At 44.3% G+C, this 17,143-nt stretch overlaps 1 long non-coding RNA gene across 1 annotated transcript; it reads right to left on the bottom strand.

The window, feature by feature from the left end:
* Nucleotides 1-400: 400 nt before the first annotated feature.
* Nucleotides 401-15,449, bottom strand: LOC139048439 (uncharacterized). The gene is made up of 4 exons (XR_011507703.1): nucleotides 15,128-15,449; nucleotides 6,562-6,681; nucleotides 3,156-3,375; nucleotides 401-485 (listed from the first exon to the last, which is right to left on the bottom strand). It is a non-coding gene; the product is annotated as an uncharacterized lncRNA (long non-coding RNA).
* Nucleotides 15,450-17,143: the final 1,694 nt, after the last annotated feature.

The following is a 17,143-nucleotide window of genomic DNA, read 5'->3' as shown; positions in this document are numbered from 1 at the left end:
AACAATTGTATTTCCATGAAATGTAATGTGGAATACAACATTAAGTTTATGGATTGTAAAGTGGAATGCAACAATAAGTTTATGGATTTTCAAATGGAATGCAACAATAAGTTTATGGATTTTCAAGTGGAATGCAACATTAAGTTTATGGATTGTAAAGTGGAATGCAATATTAAATTTATGGAATGTAAGGTGCAATGCAACATGAAATTAACTAATGTTGATATTCGCCATTGAGGCATGGCTTGGCCTCGGGACATCTTCAAGGTGCATTTTCTAGCTTTCCATTGCAAGGCCTCTTTCCCTGTGGTGTTATGAAAAGAAACAAATTCGTGATTAACAAAAAGCATGTGAATCATTCCTTTTATACAATAGCCCACAAATTTATTGAGCTTCAGGCTTTTTCATTTCTCTTGCCAGTACTGAGGAGATGATGTTCTTTATGTAGGAGAGGCTGGCAGAGGGAAACTTGGAGCATGTGTAGTCTGGAAAAGAAATACAGCATAAGATTACCGATGCATACAGGATTTTCTAGCTGTCTAATAAAATAATAACAAATTGAAGCCTTATGCTATGTTTAAGTGCAGGCCACACTGCTAGTGTCAGTCATAAAACATCATCACAGAGTAATTTAGCTACGTTGTGTACTTTGAGCTAGGGTCTGCAGTTATCAAGTGTGCACCACAATATTGTAAAGAGCAGAGGCAGAATGAAGATAAACATCTCAGTACTGGCACCAAGCTCTTTGGCATGCATAAAGAACAGGTCAGTGTGTCAGCACCTATTCATTGGAATTTTATATAATTCATTTGCACGTACAGGTAATCCTCTATAACGAAGCCAGTAAAACCAGCACTTTACTTCGTTGTATAAAGATTTCGTTGAATGAAAATTTGACCTTTTATAAATTCATTTATCCTCACAGCAAATTTCTCTTACCCAAAAGGGTGCGTAAACCTTATCAAATTATCGGGCAATCAGAAAAAATGAATTTCAATGACAAAAACAGTTGAAGCTTCACCCAAAAGTGGAAGCAATGATAGCAACACTAAAGTATCACAGCTATATGAAGGCTAATAAGCGTTGACATACAGCCTTGTTGCTAAGACACACTTATGTGTCCCCGAAATGGTCCGGACAAATTTTGTAGGCACGTGGGGCACAGCTACAGTAAAACATTCGCACAACAATCTGTGTAAAGCATCTTACATTAGAGGGACTCCGAAATGATTTTGATGATTCTGTACATACTGAGCCATTAGAGGATAGGTCCTTCTGATCATTATTTGACAATGTAAGTGCTCCGGTTAAAGCACATAATTTATTATAAGATTTCAAAAATTTACATTGCTGCCGATCACAGCACCACACCACTCGGCTGAATTTTCAGCCGCATCTAACCATTTGATGTAAACTGTCCTAATGATGCTGGTAGGGCAAGCTATCCGACTGGCCGCCCAGCGCGCTTCATCAATAATTTTTTAACTTTATGGTGAACCAATGTTGTTCTTAATAGTTGGAATGTTAGTTAATTTGTTTCTATAAAAAGAAAGTTACAGAAAGAGAATGCACAAGAAAAATTTGTCACTACACTTCTGGCGCACAGCAAGTGTCGTCTGCTTGTGTTGCAACGTGCTCCATTTTTACGAGAGCTCCGCAGTCATTGTCGGTCTCAGTCCTTTCGCAAGAAACACGATTCGCCTTTGTTACGTTGAAGGCTGAAAACGTAGTAACTGGCAATGTCAAGCTGCGACACCATGTCCCTCTGCAAGGCAGCAGACGAGCGAAGTGGCTGCAGTGCATCGGACTGTCGATATTGAATCGGCGCCAGGATTTGCACGTTTGCAGCCGTCACTTTACACCGGAGGATTACTAAAAACCACAATAGTGTTTCGCGAGTCCGGTATTTGTGTAAATGCAAGCACAAGGAGACAGGGCCTGGCCGTTTGACTGTGCCGTTTCACAGGATGAGCAGAAGCGCAAACTGCACGGCGCAGCCACCTGATGGCACAGAGCTTGACCAAAAACAGTAACAGTAACAAAGTGTATTCTTCCTTGCTGCTGGTGTAAATATTTTGCACGAGCGTTATCGTTAACATGTTTTTGTAAATGCTTAAATTGTTTTACGCCGAGACAGAGCAATATTAGCTCGTTGTTTGGCTGGTTAAGCTCTGCGCCAACAGGTGGCTAGACCGTGCAGACCAATCAGTCCACTCAGCTGTGGTTACCGGAATGCCAGACACATTCGGCGTTGCGACAGACTGCTCAGAATGCACTCTGCTTCGATAGCTCTCGCTTGGGGTCGACTGCCAAGCAACTGGTGGAGAGGTTGGAGAGGCTTCGCGCACTCGGTCCTAGAGAACTGGAAGTAGACGGCACGACGTGCCATCCCGACGCAGAGCCAGTGAAGGCGGAGATTAGCCCTGATCACCTGGCAAACGAGTTGAGTAGAAAACGCATGGCTACGGAGGAGGGTAACTTGTAATCGTCAGTGGCTCTCTTAATACGCAAGGCTTCACACAAATTGTGGTGTGAATGATTAACTTTAGCTGTATCCTACGCGTCTACAAAATTTGTCCGAACTGTTTCAGGGGCCCTTTAAGAGAACTTTAGCCAATTACAAGTTACCCACCTCCATAGCCATGCTTTTTCTCCAACTCATTCGCCAGGCTAAGCTCCGCCTTCACTGGCTCTGCATCGTGATGGGACATCCTGTCATCTCCTTCTAGTTGTCTTGAGCCAGCGCACCAAGACTCTCAAACTTCTCCGCCAGCTGACTGGCAGTCGATCCCAAGCGAGCTGTCGAAGCAGCATGTGTTGCGAGCATTCTGTCGCAATGCCAAGCGTGTCTGGCTTTCTGTTAACCACAGGCAAGATTTGGAGATTTTGATGGATAGGTGGAGGCGTACACTAAATCCTCTCCATGCTACTATTGCTGTGATAAGGAGCTTTTAGCCTAGACATCCGTGAGTGGCCTGATCGCTCTGTACGGTCCAGCTACCTGGTGGTGCCGAGCTTGACCAGTCAAACTAAAAGCTAATATTGCTGTGCTGGCACATATCTCTTGCTAAGTAACGCACGAGGAGATGCGAATTTTTAAAATAATGTTCCAAGACTGGAATTTGGAGTTGTACCACTAGGACTGACGTACATACCAATCGCAGCTCGGATACGAATAGGGTCCAAGGCCTCCTTGAATGGCTGGTTTAAGTGCAAGTTGCTCTTCTCACCCAGGAGCGGTTCGTCCCGTAGCTCCTCAGGGGTGAATACATTCCACAAAAGAGCCCTGGCAAATTTGCCAAGGCCACTTTCGCATGCTCAGCATAGCTTCTCTAGGGTGCCTTGTTCAACACTCACACCGGCCCCAATGTCCACCTGGGAACATGAAAAAAAAATATCATGTGGGAGCTGTATAGCCCATAACCTTTTGCAGAGTAAGATTCAGAATTTGCTGGCAATGACATACCTAACAAAAAATTAAATTATGCTGTTTTACATGCCATAACCACGATCTGATTATGAGGCACACTGTAGTGTGGGACTCCTGAATAATCTGGACCACCTGGGGTTTTTAACGTGCATCTGTATCTAAGTACACTGGCGCTTTTCCATTTTGTCTTTATTGAAATGCAGCCGCTGTGGCCGGGATTCGATCCCGCGACCTCATGCTTAGCAGCCCAACAGCATAGCCACTAAGCAACCACAGCGGGTGACACATCTAGGAACAAATAGCTAAGTTTAAAGGAGAGAAACAATGCGGTAACCTGCAGCAGTTACTGACATGACTTACAGCAGCAAGTTGTTTTTCATCGACTATCATTTTGCTTTATCATTTCTACACTTAAATAAAATAATACAGATAACTTCCTTTATGCTTTATTTGGCTTATTATCTGTTGGTTTCACATGATTATGTTTAACAAAATTGGGCCCCTCAGTTCCCTTTGTCTTTAATTTCATAATGAGGGTCTTGAATCAGGCAGGTTTGATGTCTTCAAATAGCATACATGAGTTTATTGGTCAGCTGCCTGCTCATAAAGTTCACATATGCGTCACCATTGGCCAAAAGGATGGTCCACATCCAATGGATTGGCATGAATACAACTGGCTAACACACCCACGGTTACACATAAACAAAATACCCAAGAATCTAGAAGTTGGAACAGTTGCCGCGGTAACGCAATTTGTAGTGAAGATGTTGTGGGTTCGGCTCCCACCGGAGGCAAGTTTGGTTGTTCTGGCACTTTCATATCCATTCATGATATCTACACACAGCATAAAGGCACAGGAAAAGCTCAAGTGCATACTACTCTGATAAGCACCATAGCCCTCAATATCAGGTGACACTTTTTTGTCATGTAACACCAAAGTGACCTCCATCAAGTGAAATTGTACAAGCTCATGACAGTAAAGTTACTTTCTGGTGATGGTGTAAGTTATCAGTGGCTTAAAAGGATTTGAACGCAAGCTCACTGTTATGAATTCATCGAAGAAAACACGGATGAGAAAGGGAGACAGGACGAGTGCTTTTTGGCAATAGTAAGTACAGGTTCAGACATGGATGCTACACAGCACACATTATATTAGGACTATAAATGACGTTTCTAGCCAGAAACATAAATGCATAATTACAGTGAAGACAGTGACAAGTTTCCTCAGGCATCAACCCTAGTGTGTGCTTTCACAGACAAAATTGATATGAAAAATGCGGCCTATCAATGGGAGGTCACCCTGCTTACTACCTTTTTAAATAAACAGCAATTTCTGATGATGCATTGCTATACCAATGTGCATATTCCTGCCTTTGACTTGAAGAGACTTGGAGCTTGCAGAGAACAAGTTTAAGGATAGTGCGAAAAATTCATTTTTCTGACAGTACCATTTCATGCATTTATGTTAGCTAGCTAAGACAGAGGATATGATGATATATGCACCTTTGGGCAAGCAACAAAAGGTCCAACTGTTTGTTTGGCTTGATTTACAAACTTGCCAAGTGCCGTTTTAGGTCGTTTTGACTAATTTGGGTGCTTCTGCAAAATAAATTGGTTGCGAAATTATGAAAGCAATCACTTATGGTTCTTTAGTATATCACAACAGACAGGTGCTTTTGGATTGCGCCACAGTCAAAATGCAGCCACTGAGCCATGGCAGCATGTGAAATGAAACTGGAAGTGGATAAATACACAAGTTACGCAGAATGAAAAAGCGATCACTCGCCACTTTGTTTATCTCATTGTGCTTCTGCTGTCCTTTTCCAAGTTTTTGTGCTAGCAGATGCATGCACATTTTATTTCTTTTCTCTCGTCCTTTGATCTCTTGTTATATATTGAGCCTGTAGTACTAAACACGAGCGTTACTGTGCCATAAGGGTAGTGCAAACTGATTTTATGTCGATTCCTTCAGTACTGGGGTGGTTACGAGCCTCTTCAGTCAAGCAGAGCTGCTAGATTACGTGTATTTAGTAGCATGTCGCTGTCTACTAACGGCCGGCTCATCATACTTAAACAATACTGGGCAGCTCATTCCCACCAACTTACTCGTTTGATATTTACGGGAATCTGCAATTATTATTATTATTTTATTTAGTGCATTCTGCCCAATTCTAACTAGACTGGCACAAGTAGTCGGGTAGCAAATACGTCGGTATCAATGCACTGCCCAATGCTGTGTAAGGGCACCAAGCAGGAAATTAGCAGACAGTGACATGCTGGTAAACACAAGTAATCTAGCAGCCCTGCTTGACTGAAGAGGCTCATAACCACCCTAGCAATGAAGCAATTACCTTAAAATCAGTTTAGACTAACCTCTATTTATTGGCACAGGAGCGCTCGTATCCATGCATTCCGTCTTTGGCGCCAAGAGGCTTCCTGAAGTGAGAAGATGTATTGTACATTTTGAGATCGGTGGAATAGCACTTCAATATCCTTTTTTCTCCCTTTAAGCAAAAAATTATTCTAACAAAGCTTTCTCAGTTTAATAACAACAGAATGAGCTATCACAAGAGGCAGTGTTTGCATATTTTTTTTCAATTCATTGTTAAATTAGCACACCCTATCAGCTTTCTTGAGTGGTCGTCACATGTGTACACTATTGTGCCATATTCCGTCCAAGCATTTTTTTTTCAGCATTGTACAGGTCCTGACCATTTGCCTGATGCAAAATTTAAGCTTTTACTGGAAAAAATCCTAAATACAGGCCATTTTACTGCCTTTCAATGGCCTATAAAAATGTTAGAAATGGCTGATAATCGACGAATGCATTATGGTGTAAAACTTCTTTCTCTTCATTTACCTGAAAAATTTTGTTGTTCTTTCATAGGAAAGGAAGAGTGTTCTTACCAGCGCCTTTTATGACATAGTTTGGCACTTTGTGACCATGTTCACATGGTAATAACGGAAGCAAAAACCTTTCCTTTGAAAAACATGTTTCATGAAATTAACTTCTTTCTTATTTTGAAGGGTCTTCAACTTTTTCAAAAGCAATGGCAAGTGGTCAAGCACCAAGGTTAGGACAGCTGCTGACTGTATAATGTTGTGGCAACATATGTTTAAAGGCTTTTTACCATAAATGTAATCGTGTTTTTCTGCCATCCGCTTCATATGTTCCACTTCATCTTTTAATTCCCGATTTTCTTCTTGAAGTGCCTTTACCTGAACAGTACCGGTGCTGCATGGGTTGATATCTGAAATAAAAGAAAGCATCTATTTTTTTAAAGACATACAAGAACAATTGGTTTAGCCGTATCACGCGCACGAAAATTATCTGTGGGCAGTGCACTTTCACAGACTGTCATCGAAGTTATCAACATAATGCCTTCTTACAAACACGCCTTAATTCAATATTGCCAATGGTAGTTGACAAACTATAAAAGCACTATTAAATCAGGCCTCTGGCAATACCAGTTATTCGGTTGCTTGATTCCCAACTTATTCAAAGATTAAAACTGGACAACCAGTGATCAGTCAGCCTGCATGGTTGTTTGATGAATAATATTCGAATGTTCAGATGTCCCGATATTTTTGTTTACTCCACACCGTTAAACGGTTTCAATGGAAACCTTATTTAAAAATATATAAACACAGACAATGATCCCTTTAGAATAAAAACAGGAACAGCGCAACACAGGGCGAGCGAGTAAAGAGCACAGCACAGAGCGCTGTCCATGATGTGCTGTCCCTGTCTTTATTCTAAACATGAACCAACCAGCCCCACTGAACACAATGCTAACAATGATCACTTGCTTCATCATCATCAGCCTGGCTACGCCCACTGTGGGGAAAACGCCTCTCCCATATTTCTCCAACTACCCCGGTCATGTGCTAATTGTGGCCATGTTGTCCCTGCGAACTTCTTACTCTCATCCGCCCACCTAACTTTCTCCTGCTCCCTGCTACGCTTCCTTTCTATTTGAATCCAGTCCATAACCCTTAATGACCATCAGTTATCTTCCCGCCTCATTACATGCCCTGGCCAGGCCCATTTCTTTCTTGATTTCAACTAAGATGTAATTAACTTGTGCTTGTTCCCTCACCCAACTTGCTCTCTTATCCCCCTTAATGTTACACCCATCATTCTTCTTTCCATAGCTCGTTGCATCGTCCTCAATTTAAAGAGAACCCTTTTCATAAGCCTCCAGGTTTCTGTCCCGTAGATGGGTACTGGTAAGACACAGCTGTTACACACTTTTCTCTTGAGGGATAATGGCAACCTGCTGTTCACGATCTGAAAATGCCTGCCAAACGCACCCCAGCCCATTCTTATTCTTCTGATTGTTTCAGTCTCATGATCCGGATCCCCGGTCACTACCTGCCCCAAGTAGTTGTATTCCCTTACCACTTCCAGTACCTCGCTGCTTATCGTAAACTACTGTTCTCTTCCGAGACTGTTAAGCATTAGTTTTCTGCAGATTAATTTTTAGACCCACCCTTCTGCTTTGCCTGTCCAGGTCAGTGAGCATACATTGCAATTGGTCCCCCGAGTTCCTAAGCAAGGCAATATCATCAGCGATTCGCAAGTTACTAAGCTATTCTCCATTAACTCTTATCCCCAATTCTTATGCTGTGTCAAGTCCTGTACATTTGTGAGCCAATTTTTATTTGTATTTACTTATACAGAAAGAAGTGGCGAGCATGGCCAGTACTTTGTAGCGATACCTTTTCTCGATGCCAATGCCTTTCAGTGCTTTTCGCATTTATGAGTGGCCTCTTTTAAAGCTCCGCCCGATACACAGCCTCGCTTGACCACTCACTAAAGCGAAGAGCACTGAAAGGCATTGTTATCGGGAAAAGGCATGGAGGAAGGAGAGCGTAGGAGAGGCGCCGGCCAACACAGACGTGTTGGAGGTAGTGTGACGGAAGTCGCATGCTGTTTTTCGCAATGCAGCACTGGTAATGGTGCCCCAAATGAAAACCTTGCCATAGCAACCACGCCCTTTAAGCTCTCGCTGCTGTGCTAGGCCTCTGAAAAGTGAAATAAGCTTGTTCGACCCGCGTCTTTCTCGCAGCACATTATGTTCGCAAGACAAGCTGACTTTGAAGCGAGGTGTGTAAGCTTGAAAGATGTTTTGGGTCTGTGAGTGCAAGTGTCAGCAACAGACATGCTCAAGTATTTGCGGTGCAGGTCTTTGTCATCTTCAACATGCCCCAGATGGGCACAGGATCGCGTCTGCTTCACTAAAACTGATCAAGAAGTTTCACAGGCATTGTTCTGATGCGCATCAGCAGCACACACTTCTGGCAGGTCATAGCAATGCAAGTTCAAAGCTCGTGCCTAACTGTTCTGGCGAGCTGATTGGAGGCACAAAGGGAGATGGCACACCAACATGGCTGCATTTCCGGCTTCAAAAATGTGGGGTGCGAGACCGGGCTAGTTGGTATTCCATGGTGAAGTAACTAGTGCAAGAGTGGACACTAAAAGGCGACAAGGACAGGCGCTTGTCCTTGTCATCTTTTTAGTGTCTCATTGTCTCATGTCCACCCTTGCGCTAGTCACTTCTTCAAAAATGTGACGTCAAGCCCTCCTACTTTGTTTATTTCCTCCATGGGAAAAGGCATTGCTACAAAAACCGGCCCATGCTTGTCTTGACTAAGTAAGTCTGGTTAAGTACCAACCTAGTTTACATAATGAGCTTATTCGAAGCTAGTGATAAATGAGGGTTAGTTATTAAATTTACAAACAACTTTTTTGGTAATAGTGTAATGAACAGCCAGCTATCTCCCTCCTGTACTATATATACAGCTTGTCCCACATAGCTTGAGCCAAAGTTTTAAAAATGAAAGGCACTCCGGATGCAAGTTGAACCAAATTCATAATGTTGGCACTGTTCTAAAGTTACTCAGGCTGTTTTTTTTATTTTCCCCTTAACTAACGGATTATTTATGTTTATTTATTCAACTTTTTAAGTATTGTCTGCAGACCCCAAGTGTGAGATGCAAAGTTGTAGAGCATTTACAGAAACCTCTCAATAAATTGTTTCCAACACGGTATATTTCACATGGCCCCTTTTTCCGCGTTCCAAAGAAAGCCCACAACATATGAAAAAATACCACGTGGCGGGGCACTTGTGCACTGTTATTGTGCTGCTCTGATGCGTGCGATGGATGAACAGTGTCGGCTGCAGTGAGACTGGCCCGCAAGAGGGTGTTATGCATGGTGTAGGTATCCGGGCATGCGGCTGTTATTGCAGGACGGTTGCCAAAGCGATAAAGCATCTAAGGCCACAAAAGAGAAACGATGAAAGCAGCATTTTGATTCTGCTTGAAAGAAGGAAAGGGCGAAGTGCGTGGGAATGATGGAAAGCAATTACTGCTGCTGGAATTTTGCCTTTGTACACAAATGACCTTGTAAAAGTTTTCAAATTGAACGATGATGCTACAACTTTAACCTTAGGGCTCGAATAACAGCGGATAAGTCGGATGCGGACAAAACTAACTAATGGTAAAAAAACCTTGGCTATATTCAAGGAAGATTACACATGTATTCTTCAGACAACTCTTTCCATACTGGCCCCGTCTGCTCTCCTTCTCGCACTTACTGTCTACCAGACTTTTTTTTTATCTCGCACCCCACGGATGCACATCACTTTGTGGTCGCAGTATCGGGTGGCCGCGTCTGGCTTCACACTTGTGCACCGTCACCAGCGTGTCAGTCCCCGAGAGAGTGCGCCCACAGGCTGTTCCAGTTTACCGGATGTAGATCATACCTTATGTACCTCGTCTGAACCAATTCCAGCGAACTGCAATGTTGGGGGTGAGGACTTACGGAGTCGCCATCTGTCAGAAGCTCCTCCCTTGCGTAGTATGAGATCACGCGGCGCGCTCCTCATAGGTTTCGCTTACAGCGCTAAAAAAAAAAAACACCACGTGGCGGCCCTCCTCAACATTTATGTAAGTACTCTCACAACGAGGGAAGTTTTTGACTGTCGATATAATAATCTTGGGCAAACTGAAAGCACAGAATTGTTTACAGACGCTATCTCTTTGCCGAATACATATGTACAGTGAGCGCCACTGCACGCGGTCGCCAGGATGGAGTCTCCCTAATTGCGTGAAAGGTAGGCAAATGCTGCGAATAAACTATGCGAAATATGTTCTTATAGTGGGCTGTCTGTGTGACCAAATGGGGCATAACAGAATGAAGCCTCAATGCAGCGATCGCACGGGTTCGCAGCGACCGACTGCACGTCTGCATGCATGTCTGTGAACAATGCTTTGCTTTCGCTGTGAGCGCGTTTTCGCACCGTGCCGTGAGCTTTAGGCTGCAGCATATGAGCATTTTACAGTACAATGGCAATCTTTGTTGCATGGACGCTATCACAACTGTTCAAAAATAATTTTGTGATAGAGATTTCGACACCTACGGTGACTGTGATGTGGCATCGCAACGATTAAATCTTTTTTTGTCTTCTGAATTCTTGGACGTTCCAATATTATTTCTCAAGTTGCATCGCACTGTATGCTTATCGGTCTTCTCAGCGTGCGATTTCCCTGTGCTTCTTCGTCGTAATCCAGTGCAATAATTCATAACACAAACGTGACCACATGCCATGCCTTTTTTTTAATGTGCTTCTTGCCGCTCCCTTTCCGTTCCAGTGAACTTGCCAGTATCTTGCGTCAACAAGTTCATAGACCAAAACCGTCATGGCATTAGCTAGGCAGTGGGCGCGGGCAAGCGTCTCGGTGTGCGTTTTCTGCTACTCACCGAACATCGCGCAGTCCTGACACCATAGCAGAAATCTTCCTCGCACCTGTTTGCTGCATACCGGAGTTGTAGGTGATGGCTGTCTGCCACTTTTAAGTTTCGCGAGTCAAGCTTCATGTGGCTCTTTGTTCTGTGGCTACGTGTGAATAAGGCTGACACCAGGCTCCACTGCGTACGTCCGGCACAACGGCACCGAGCAGCAGCCTACCATGCTGCACGCTTCCAAAGGCAGCCACTACCTATTAGAGTACTTTCAAATGTTGTCAAGCGGTAAAGCCTCACCACTTAATCAGAACTGTAGCACAGGTGGCACTTTAAACTTTCATTTTCAGCTCGCTTCGGTGCTTCCAATGCAGCCGATGCGGCCACTGTGTCCACGTGACCTCTCATATGTCACGTCACGCCGATGGTGGCATGAGCTTTTCCAGTGGTGGAGCTCGCCCCCAATATCCAGAGCTCCTCAGGCACACATATCCCTGCGTGTTCTCTACAGCAACGCTATTCAGCTGTGACCAACGTTGAGCAGCGGATATGGCTTACTCCAATGAGGAAAGGGAGGATATGGTTTTGGCTCTAGGTGCGTCAAGTGGACATAGAAGGCGTGCACTTTAGCTATTTCCACACTGGCATCCAGGTAAGCATCTGAGCTCAATGATGATTGTGCATGCATATGAAATGCTGAGACAGACTGGGACTTTTACGAAGAAGCAACATAAATCTTCAATCCTGGACGAGGACGTGGAGATAGATACTCTGTCAGTTTTCTTCAGACCCACATGCAAGTGCTCGTAGTGTGGGTGCTGAAGCTGGAGTGCCACATTCTTCAATGTGAAGAGTACTTAAGAAGAGGCAGCCTCATCCATACCACATGCAGCTGCACCAGATGTTGGAGCCCCGCTATTTCAAAAATCGAAAGCACTTTGCAAACTGGATTATAATCAAGGTGGAAGATTATCTTCCGCCGGGCTTTGCCAACAAAACATTGTGGACTGATGAAGCTACCTTCTCATGTAATGGCCACGTGGACATCCACAACACTCACTATTGGAGCAACGAAACTCCTCACTGGGTTTTGAAGACATTACCAATATCAGCGGTCGGTTAACGTGTAGTGTGGAATTTACGGTGGCACTATCATTGGCCCCCTGTTTTTTAATAACATGCTTACAGGCGCAACATATGAATGACATCCTTGATGGGGCGCCTGAGGATTTTCTTTGCCGAGTTCCATTGGCTAGGATCAAGGATATTTGGTATCAGCATGATGGTGCTCATGCACACGGCAGCAGCAAAGCTTGCAAATGGCTGCATGAATTATTCCCGCAGCAGTGTATTGGACAGCATGGGCTCATTGCTTGGCCAGCATGGTCGCCAGATTTAACTCCCTTGCTTTCTTTCTCTGGGGCTACATCAAGGATCAAGTATACCGGACACCAACTACAACATCAGAGAACCTAAAAGAAAAAGTAAGACAAGTTTGCAACTCCATCCCTGATACCATGATCAAGAACGGCTTGGAAAATGTGCCTATGAGATGGTGACCTCTTCGAACACGCATTATAATCGAAAGGCACTTTTTGGATTGAAGGTCACTGCAAAATCATTCCGGCCCTAACGCCGCCTCCCCGCCCAACCCCATTACACTCCATCGGCAGGCCGCCAGCTCGTGTCCATTTCAAGAATAAAACGAAATAAAGCTATCTTCTCGTTCTCTTTCGTCTCCTTAGATGCTTTATCGCTTCGGCACCGCTCAGCCAGCAGCATGCATTTGTGCCGTCATGCGATAAAAGCCGCACGCCCAGATACCTACACCAGACGTAACGCCCTGTCACGGGCCAGTCTCGCTGCAGCCGACGTCTTCATCCATCGCACGCTTGAGAGCAAGCAACACAATAAGAGTGCACCATTGCCCCGTCACATGGTATTTTTTTATATTTCGCAGGCTTTCTTTGGAATGCGGAAGAAAGGAGCACGTGAGATATATCGTGTGAGTGTGTGTCCTTTTTTTGGGGGGGGGACTTCGACAAAGCATTTGATAACGTTCCTCATGAACGCCCGTTTCTAAAACTTTCATGCGTTAATTCTTTTGCTTTTGAATTGATTTGTGACTTTCTAACTAACCGCAAGCAATTCGTGCGCGCCAATAAACAGTCTTCTGCCTACCTTCCTGTCAGCTTGGGCGTGCCTCAGGGCACGATCCTAGGCCCACTATTATTCCTAATATATATCAATGATTTACCGAGTGATATTTCTTCTAACATCACACTTTTTGCAGACGACTGCATGCTACATATATCGTCCAATTAACAACCTGTCTGACATTCACTCCCTTCGGTCTGACTTTCAACGGATCGAAATCTGGTGCAACGAGTCGCTCATGTCACTAAACACAAATAAAACATCACTATCTTTTCATTGCCAGCAATATTACTCATCACTGAATTATTTGATCTATAACTTCGCAATTTCATGTGTAAGTGCGTACAAGTACGTAGGTGTTCATTTGTCATCACATTTAACACGGTCCTTTCATACAATGCACACTACTAATGAAGCTAACCGCGTTCTTGGTTGCTTACATCGTAACCTTTATCTACCACATCCTTCTGTCCTACTTCTCGCCTATCACACAATAACCAGACCAAACTGGAATACACATGCACTGTTTGGGACCCTCACCAAAGTAACCCTAATAAAATGCTAAAATTTGTACAGAACCATGCAGCCAGATTCATTTTCTCAGAATGCTCATACCATTCTAGTCTCACCGAACTAAAATCTCGTGCAAACCTTGGAAGTCTTTCAGCACGCCGCAGAATAGCACGTCTGTGCCTATTGTTCAAGTTTTATCAAACGTCACCTTGTACTCCTGCCATCAAGTCAGCACCAATCACGAAACAGCTGTATACCCACCATCTGCTCGAACCACTGTGAATCTTTCTTCATTTTTTGTCAAAACATTGCAAGATTTGAATTACCTTCCCTCTGACGTTGCGCTCCTCTCCAGTAGCACCGACTTCAATACAGTAATAAAAAAAATTGTATATAACACTTAATGCATTTGTAAATAGCCCACCCCTCATGTAAAATCCCTTTACTGGGGCCTTTGCGATATTGTAAATAAATAAATATTACTTCTTTTTCATAAATGCGTGACCATCCACCTGTAGAAGACCGGCAGCTCGAAATACGAATGCCTTACAGTGTGAATGCCCCTGACACGCTTCGGCCTCCGCGGCCCCAACTCACGGGCCGCCCTGCTTCCAGCTTTGATCCTCCCGCACTCCTTGGGTGCCCTGGAGAAGCTGCGCCGCCTCTTTTGTTATAATATCAAGTGCTCTTCTGAAGCGTTCGTTTGCCGGTTACATGTCCCCTCCGGGAGCAGTGCTTGTAAAAAATCCTCCAATCTGTTGTCGCGACGATAAAAGCGGCCCGCGACTTTTATGCGACACCAGTCAGAACTTTGCTGAAATATCGAGCAGAATGACTGATAAGCGGGCAAGCTGGCACGAACTTGTGGCTAGGCTGTATTACATTGCGCTGCTCGGGCATACGTATGAAAAATGTCAAGGTCTAGCACACAAACTGGTCGCGTCGATCATATTCGCTATGAGATGTTTTTTTTTCCGTGTCTTAGTGATCAATTGATGGTACGTGCAACACGCTACACCGGCAACCTGGACAGCGCATAAACTTTTCTGAGACAGGTTCCGTGTAACGTGCCTTTAGTTGGGATGCATCATGTAACCACGCAAACGACAACGGACGAGGAAAGAAACACACAGGACAGGCGCGGATGTTTCATCGTCCGTTGTCGTTTTCGCGGTTACATGATGCATTCCAATATCGACCACCAACTAGCCCGCCTCTCCCTGTTAAATATGTTACTTTAGTAGGGACAGCCGTCAAAAAACACGAGATGTACTCACCGAAGGCAAGGAGTACTGCCGGGTCCGGTGGCGCTCCTTCTTTCCAACTGATGAGTTGAATACTTCTTTAATTGACCCCTGCTGCGATATGAGACGGAAGGCCACATCCGTGTCGGCCAACGCATTCACGGGATACACGTCCCACTTGTTATCGTCAACTCACTTCGCAAGGACGTGAGACATCTTACGCTCCAGCTGTCCGAGCAAACAAACGCACGTGCCGAGGCCGGAACATAAAATAAAGAACCAACTTGACGGGAGGCAACTAACAAAAATACGTACGAAATGGCGACGGAAAAATGCAAACACGACGCAAACGAAAGAGATGGTATCAGTGTTTCCTGCTCACTTTTTAGATATGGCTGTGTTTGGCTTAAGATTATTTTTTTAAAAACTCATAACAAAAGCTTGAAACAAAACTTTAATAAATGTTTGCGGCCCTGTGAGCCACACACTATTGCCTAATAATATAAAATGCATTTTCCAGACCTACCTCTCGGATACGCTGATCTAACGTTTCACTGTTGAGTCATTGAGCGTCGAGGCAGTTGACCGTCTAGCAACGCTTTAGGTTTTCTAGCCAGCGGGTGCACTACCACGTGATTGTATGACTACTCCGCTGTACTCCGCATTCGCTGTTCGCTATGTTTTACTTGGGTGTTGCGCTCTATATTTTATCGTAAAGTAGTCGTGCAAGGCCCAGCGCCGTTCACGAATAATGTCGCCGAGAAGACAATTCGGAAATTACTTATGGGACCCGTCCATCGACGTGCCCATACGCTCAAAATAGGTTCAAAAACGTTCATCAGTCGGTGCTTCGTCTGCCGCGTTGGACAGTGAACTGGGTTCTACTGATGCAAGTGAACAGAATTTCTGCGAAAACGAAGCAGACGCTGACGCAGGCCACATCGCACCATTCCCTTCAATTGACGCTGCAACTGAAGACTGTCATCCATTGGAAAGCACGCATGAAACCTTGTCTACCTCGTCGTCTGAGAGCAGCGAATCGGAATGTGACGCTGGTTGCGCTGACGTGTATCCTGACCCCGGCGAGCAGCATTTTCCGAGAGGCTGGAAGGATTACTTGGTAAGCGTTGTGGTGTCAGGCGTAATTTCCAGATATTATTTTGTTGCTGTGACGTCTTATTTTGCCCCGCTGTAACGCCTGCCGCAGGTTATCTCCTGAAGCTTATGCAGCGTAGTGACCGAGTCATATAGTGAAAATATTTACGTGATGGAATGATGTAGGGAGCGTACCGATGCGATCATTGCTCGCAGCAGTTATTTCTCCCAATTAAGGAGAAAACCGCGCTGTTAAATTCATATTACTGATGTAAACACAGTTTACATCAGTAAACTGTGTTTACTGATTGTAAAGCATTAGTAAACCGGTGCTGGTAAAGTGGAGCTGAGGCAGGAACAGAGCACCGCAGAGCCTTAGAATACGTAATGTGCTGATGGAATTTCCTAGGGTTTTCCTTTAACGTTCAGGCGTTATCTTGGCGCCTGTTCTAGCATATATACATAATGCGTGCGTGCGTGCGTTCGTGTGTGTGTGTGTGTGTGTGTGTGTGTGTGTGTGTGTGTGTAATTTTGTCGTGTTGTGGCCAAAGCCTGCTTTTTTTGGGGTTGTTTGCAAATGAAGCCCTCCAATCTTCCTTGAACATCTGTCGTTATTTAATAGTACTCCAAAAGTACATGTTAAAAATACCTGCTGTCCCAAAGCACACATTTCATGGCAAGACAGTGCTTAGTCTCACTGTGCTGCATGTACCATGGCTGCTTTAAAGAGGTTTCTTTGGTGGCCATCTGGTGTTCACCATGCACAGTTGGCATCTGCATTATTTCGAGGCAGGTTCACAAAGTAAAAGGGGTAGCTTAAAATGGTGCATTAAAGTTGCCAGGTTAAGTAACATGTTAGCCAGTATAAACTCAGTGCCACAAGATAACTCATGAAGCCCTTGTCATGGCAGGACTTTCTGTCCAATTTACTGTGCAGGTAACAAAACAGGCATC

This window comes from Dermacentor albipictus, chromosome 8 (assembly GCF_038994185.2).
Source record: "Dermacentor albipictus isolate Rhodes 1998 colony chromosome 8, USDA_Dalb.pri_finalv2, whole genome shotgun sequence".
NCBI classification, from domain to species: Eukaryota; Metazoa; Arthropoda; class Arachnida; order Ixodida; family Ixodidae; genus Dermacentor; species Dermacentor albipictus.
This window is presented reverse-complemented; position numbering and strand designations above follow the sequence as displayed.